At 45.2% G+C, this 7170-nt stretch overlaps 1 long non-coding RNA gene across 1 annotated transcript in view; it reads right to left on the bottom strand.

Annotated features, from left to right (window-relative positions):
* Nucleotides 1–4757: 4757 nt before the first annotated feature.
* The window catches only part of LOC133261185 (uncharacterized), a 34232-nt gene continuing 31819 nt past the window's right edge, over nucleotides 4758–7170 (bottom strand). Inside the window, exon 3 of the long non-coding RNA XR_009741042.1 lies at nucleotides 4758–7018. This is a non-coding gene — a long non-coding RNA (uncharacterized LOC133261185). The remainder of the gene's footprint in view (nucleotides 7019–7170) is intronic.

Here is a 7170-nt window from a genome sequence, read left to right as displayed (position 1 = left end):
ACAGAGAATCATGGTAAGGAGCTTCAGAAGGCTCCAGATACAGGAGAGGGAACCCTCTGCACTGTTGCTGGGAATGTAAATTGGTGCAGCCACCACAGTATGGAGACTCCTTTAAAAGCTAAAACTAGAGCTACCACATGGTCTAGTAATCCCATTCCTGGGCATATATCCAGAAAAGATGAAAACTCTAATTTGAAAAGAAACATGCACCCCAGTGTTATAGCAGCAGTATTTACAATAGTCAAGACACAGAAGCAACCTAAATGTCCATCAGCTGATGAACGGCTGTAGAAGATGTGGTACATATACATTACGTGGATGCAAACATAATTGCAGTTTCAGATGGTGAACTTTAAATCCTTATAACTAGGCTCAAACACACCTTTATTAATCAAGATAGGAACCATTACAATCAACACATTTTTGCCAGGAGAAATAAGTTTGTGTATTCCTGTGGCATAAAAATCTGTGCTTTGTGATTCAGTGAGCTCTTGGAAAGTATTTTCTGCATCCTGTTGGTTGTGGAAGTGTTTTCCCTGTTAAAAAGTTGTCGAGATACTTGAAAAAGTGATAGCCAATTGACGAGTGGTCAGGTGAATATGGCAGATGAGCAAACCTTTGTATCCCAATTTGCTCAACTTTTGAAGTGCTGGTTGTGCAACTTGCAGTCGGGTGTTGTTGTGGAGAAGAATTGGGCTCTTTCTGTCGACCAATGTGGGCTGCAGGCAGTTTTGGGTACATCTTATCAGTTTGCTGAGCATACTTCTCAGATGTAATGGTTTTGCTGGTATTCAGAAAGCTGTAATGGATCAGACTGGCAGCAGACCACCAAACAGTGACCATGAGCTTTTTTTGGTGTAAGTTTGGCTTTGGGAAGTGCTTTGGAGCTTATTCTTGGTCCAACCACTGAGCTGGTCATTGCCAGTTGTCACATAAAACCACTTTTCATTACATATCACAATCTCGTCAAGAAATGGTTTGTTGCTCTTGTGTAGAATAAGAGAAGATGACACTTCAGAATGACAATTTTTCAATCAGCTCATGCAGCATCCACTTACTGAGGTTTTTCATCTTTCCAATTTGCTTCAAATGCAGAATGGTCATAGAATAGTTGATGTTGAGTTCCTTGGCAACTTCTCATGTAGTTTTAAGAGGATCAGCTTTGATGATGACTCTCAGTTGTTGTCAACTTCTGATGGTCAGACATTACACTCCTCATCTTCAAGGCTCTTGTCTCCTTTGAAAATTTCTTGAACTACCACTGCACTGTACATTCTTCAGCAGTTCCTGGGCCAGATGCATTATTGATATTGTGAATTGTCTCCACTGCTTTACAACCCATTTTGAACTCAAGATCGCTCGAATTTGTTTTTTGTCTAAAATATTTCCCTAGTCTAAAATAAATATAAAATAAACAGCAAATAATGTCATTAGCAAAAAAAAATAAATAAGCAATCCCACTGCTGGCATACACACCGAGGAAACTAGAATTGAAAGAGACACGTGTACCTCAATGTTCATCGCAGCACTGTTTATAATAGCCAGGACATGGAAGCAACCTAGATGTCCATCAGCAGATGAATGGATAAGAAATCTGTGGTACATAAACACAATGGAGTATTACTCAACCATTAAAGAGAATACATTTGAATCAGTTCTAATGAGATGGATGAAACTGGAGCCTATTATACAGAGTGAAGTAAGCCAGAAAGAAAAACACCCATACAGTATACTAACGCATATATCCCGGAGAAGGCACTGGCACCCCACTCCAGTACTCTTGCCTGGAAAATCCCATGGATGGAGGAGCCTGGTAGGCTGCAGTCCATGGGGTCTCGAAGAGTCAGGCACGACTGAGCGACTTCACTTTCACTTTTCACTTTCATGCATTGGAGGAGGAAATGGCAACCCACTCCAGTGTTCTTGCCTGGAGAATCCCAGGGACGGGAGCCTGGTGGGCTGCCGTCTATGGGGTCGCACAGAGTCGGACACGACTGAAGCGACTTAGCAACAGCAGCAACGCGTATATATGGAATTTAGAAAGATGGTAAAGATAACCCCGTATGCGAGACAGCAAAAAAGACACAGATGTTTAGAACAGTCTTTTGGACTCTGTGGGAGAGGGAGAGGCTGGGATGATTTGGGAGAATGGCATTGAAACATGTATAATATCATATAAAAAACGAATCGCCAGTCCAGGTTCAATGCAGGATACAGGATGCTTGGGGTTGATGCACTGGGATGACCCAGAGGGATGGTATGGGGAGGAAGGTGGGAGGGGGGTTCAGGATTGGGGACACATGTACACCCGTGGTGGATTCATGTTGATGTATGGCAAAACCAATACAATATTGTAAAGTAATTAGCCTCCAATTAAAATAAATAAATTAAAAAAAAATAAAGTGAGAAATGTACATTAAAATGATGTATAACACAACCACATTTATTTTATTTTTTTAACCAGTAACAAATGGCAAATTTCAACAACGCAAAACTACAATTACTTTTATACCAGACTTAGCATAGCAATACAATGGAATAATTATTCAACCATAAAAAAGATTGAAATAATGCCCATTTGTAACAACATGGATGGACCTAGAGATGATCATACTAAGTGAAGTAAGTCAGAGAAAGACAAATACCATATGATATCATTTATATGTAGAATCTAAAAAAAAAAAAACACACACACAACTAATACCAGTGAATTTATTTACAAAACAAGAACAGATTCACAAACCCAGAAAACAAACTTATGGTTACCGAAGAGGCAAGTGTAAGGGGAGTTAAATTAAGAGTTTTGGAATTAGCAGATACAAACCACTACATATAAAATAGATAATCAATAAGTATTTATTGTATAGCACAGGGAACTATGTTTAATATCTTGTAATAACCTATAATGGAAAAGAATCTGAAAAATAATATGTAGTTCAAAAACAAAAGTCTCAAGATACAGCTGCTGCTGCTGCTGCTGCTAAGTCGCTTCAGTCATGTCCGACTCTGTGCGACCCCATAGACGGCAGCCCACCAGGCTCCCCCGTCCCCGGGATTCTCCAGGCAACACTGGAGTGGGTTGCCATTTCCTTCTCCAGTGCATGAAAGTGAAAAGTGAAAGTCAAGTCGCTCAGTCGTGTCCGACTCTTCGCGACCCCATGGACTACAGCCTACCAGGCTCCTCCATCCGTGGGATTTTCCAGGCAAGAGTACTGGAGTGAGTTGCCATTGCCTTCTCTGCCAGATACAGCTGAGCTATCAAGAAAGGAGAAACACAAGGAGGTGGTAAGGGAAATCCTCAAGCTAATAGAGAAGCTGTGATTCAGATCATGAAGAGGGAAGAGGGTTTGAAAGCTGGATGGACCATGCAGCAGGAACCCCATCCCAGAAAGGGGTGAATCTCTCCTTCCTCCTCCCCCTGCCCACAACCTTCCCCTCTCTCAGCCTCTCCCCAGTCCTTTCCTCCTGGCTCCTTGCCCTCAGAGAAAGCTGTTGGAGTCTCTCCTCCAGGCCCTGGCAGTGGTTTATACACAGAAAAGAGACAATGACAGTGGAGTGTGGTCCAGCCCCACTGTGAGGGGAGGGCAGGTGGATTGCCCTTGGGCAGCAGCACAGGACAGAAATGACTCAGACTTTGGAGCCAAGCTGACTTGGGAGGCCTTCAGAAAGGCTCTTGACCTCCATGTGCCTGAAGTTATCATCTATAAATAGGGATACAAGTTGCTCCTTCACGTGGTGTCCTAAAGTCTGGACTAGACAGGGTCTGATACTTAACAGGGCTCTGCACACAGTAAGTACTGCATTAAAGCTCCCACAGCTACAGCTGACCTGTGGGGAGCTTCTGACCTTGATCTATACTGTCATCTGATGAGTTCAGTGAGTGCCACTTGGTTTAATTCATTCAGCTAGTAAGCCTGCGCTGCCCTTGAAGGCCAGGTGCTATGCTTGGAAACAGTGGGGATCAAAGGCACATGGTTCTGTCCTTCTGGGGCCCACAGGCACCTCTGGAGCCCCTGCAGTCTGTTGGGGAAAGCAGACTCTGCTTCTTTGCCGGGACCCTTAGGGGAGACCATGACCCTCCCCCTTCCCTTCTCAGCCTACTTGATGTGCTATGGAGCAGGGTGGCTCATGAGTGTCTGCAGGTACCTGCGCGTTCTGGCTAAGGGCACCTCTGATGAAGGTGCTAGAGATAATTATGGTGATTCTGACAGTGGGGTGTTCACAGCTGCCCTGGCATCCTCCGGGGCTCTGCCTGGGGCTCAGAGCCACAGTACACCCTGTAAACCTGTGGGCTGAGAAAGCAGGCATTGTGCTAGGGGCTTCTGCATAGGGAGCTCATCTGCTGGCAAGGATCTGCCTTGAGATGGAGCTGATGCAGCCAGTCACAGGCCATCAGAAGCTGCTGGAAATGGTGTCTGAAGACCAGCCATTTCAGGAGAACAGTGTGGGGAGGGGGCTGGCAGGTGAATAGGGGTAGGTACAGGCCTCTAGTCCAAACACACCTCCACTCCTTCTGAATCTCTGCAACAATATCAACTATGATTCTTTTTTTTTTAATATTTATATATTTATTTAATACTTCGGGGAAGGCAATGGCACCCCACTCCAGTGCTCTTGCCTGGAAAATCCCATGGAGGAGGAGCCCAGTGGGCTGCAGTCTATGGGGTCGATAAGAGTTGGACATGACTGAGTGACTTCACTTTCACTTTTCACTTTCATTGGAGAAGGAAATGGCAATCCACTCCAGTGTTCTTGCCTGGAGAATCCCAGGGATGGGGGAGCCTGGTGGGCTGCTGTCTATGTGTTCGCACAGAGTCAGACACGACTGAAGCGACTTAGCAGCAGCAGCATTTAATACTTATTTATTAATTTAGTTGCAGCTCATAGGATCTTTAGTTGTGGCGTGTGGGATCTAGTTCCCTGACAGGGATTGAACCTAGGCCCCTCAGCACTGGGAGCATGGAGCCTTAGCCACTGAGCCACCAGGGAAGTCCCCCAACTATGATTCTTATAATAAGTCCCTCAACTACGATTCACAAACCATTATCCAGGTGCATTCAGAAATTCAGAATTTGAGGGATTTTAGGGAAATAATATGGTTTAAAGACTGTATGGTATCTGACAACCCTGCGGGGTCTGGGGCAGCACCCCATAATCAAGCACACAAAATAGAGGAGCATTCAAACCTAGCCAGGAACAGAAAGACTATAAATTGCTCCACATTCATTTAGGAAGGAGTTGACCACCAAACAAGTTGTGCAAAATTATGGTTTACTGAACCTTTTGGATTTATGATCACAAAGAAGGGCTCGTCAAAATGTGTTAGTTACAATAATAGTAAAACAGTAATAATATCCTCTCATATTTGCTGTATGACTCAGGGAACTCAAACGAGGGCTCTGTAATAACCTAGACGGGTGGACGGGGTGGGAGGTGGGAGGGAGGTTCATGAGGGAGAGGACACATGTAGGCCTATGGCTGATTCATGTTGATGTATGGCAGAAACCAACACAACACTGTAAAGCAATTATCCTTCAATTAAAAATAGTTTTTTCTAAACAAAAGAAAAAATATAATATCCTCTTGTATCCACAATTGCTTTCTCGATCTTACTCAAGTGGAAGAAAACACCTCCAGAAAACTGCATTTATATAACAGGCAGTTTAGGTGAAAAACAGTTGAGGTGCTCGGTCAAGGCCCAGCCCCCGCCCATTCCATTCCCTGCAAGTATAGACATTCTGGAGCGGGCCCTGCAGGAGTGACTGCCCAGGAGAAGGCCTGTGTGAGGAGGCATCTGGAAGGACTTTTTTTTTTTTTAATTTTTATTGGCTGTCCTGGGTCTTCATTACCGTGTGCAGGCTTTCTCTAGTTGCTGCGAGCTGGGGCTACTCTAGGTGCGATGCTCGAACTTCTTGTTTCGATAGCTTCTCTTGTTTTGGAGCGTGGGCTCTAGGAAGCTCGGGCTCAGTAGTTGAAGCTCATGGGCTCTAGAGCGCTAGCTCAGTAGTCGTGGTTCATTGGTTTAGTTGCTCTGCAACATGTACAATCTTCCCGGACCAGGGATTGAATCTGTGTCCTCTGCACTGGCGGGCAGATTCTTATCCACTGTGCCACCAGGGAAGTCTCTGGAAGGACTTCTTAGAGTTCCTGCCCCTGAGGTGGGCAAGGACCTTCCCCAGTCCAGTGGAGGTGCTGCAGAAGCTGAGGGCCAGCCTAGCATTTCTGCTTAAAATAGAGAAAGAAGATGTCTCTCCTTTCCTCCCTGAGAGCTGTAAGAGCTTAAGCTCCTTGGCTTAAGGTGTTACCAGGTGTGTGTGCATGAGATGGGTGGGGACATGGCCTCAGCCTTGATGGGGAGCCTGGTGAGGGCCTCTTGGCTCCAGGGGTAGGATCCACAGAGCAGCCGAATGAATGGGCAAACTGCATGTTTCTCTGTCCACATTAAGTCCTTTCCTTTATTCCTGATCCTGAATGAGGGAATCCAGGGGAGAGGCAGAGTCCAAGCTCCAGCCAGCAGACAGTGCCCTGGAGGCCTCAGCACTGGCCACCTGCCAAGGGAGACATCAGGGCAGGTGAGAGTGTTACAGGTGTGTTTTCATTGCCCAGGGACGAGTCCCAGAGAATGAATTTCTCATTGTGTTACCTGAGAGCATTTGCACATTAAAGTTTGGGAACTCGTGACAAAAGAGAAGGGGCATCTCTGAGACACGGGGAGCTGAGAATGGCAGGTTTAGCCTCCTCTGCTCAGCATGGAGCCAGAAGACTGGGGCTTCCTTAGTGAGAACTGAGACTTCATGAACATATATACTTTGCTCACACGATTACTATATTATGTCATTCAAACAACTCTTTGAATAAGATGCTATTGCTTCCATTACATATTAGCACTCAGGGTGGCATGATCCAGGGGTGGAGCTGGTGTCTGAGTTTGCAGGCTGGCTGTCCCTGTGGCCATCTATAATAGAGTAACCACAGGAGCACTCCACAGTGCTTGCACAGAGTCTCCACAGTGTTTGCTCTGCAACAGACAGAACAGAGTTAATGATACAAGAACCTTAGGAACCTGATCCTCCTTTAGCTCATATCTCCTATTTTTAAAAATCAATCCAAGGACTGTTAACCCAAGAAACACTGCCAAGCATTTGTAGATGGCTTTCAATGAACAAAACC

The sequence above is a fragment of the Bos javanicus genome, chromosome 2 (assembly GCF_032452875.1).
Source record: "Bos javanicus breed banteng chromosome 2, ARS-OSU_banteng_1.0, whole genome shotgun sequence".
NCBI lineage: Eukaryota > Metazoa > Chordata > Mammalia > Artiodactyla > Bovidae > Bos > Bos javanicus.
Note: the sequence above shows the minus strand (reverse complement) of the source record. Positions and strands in the feature narration are given on the sequence as shown.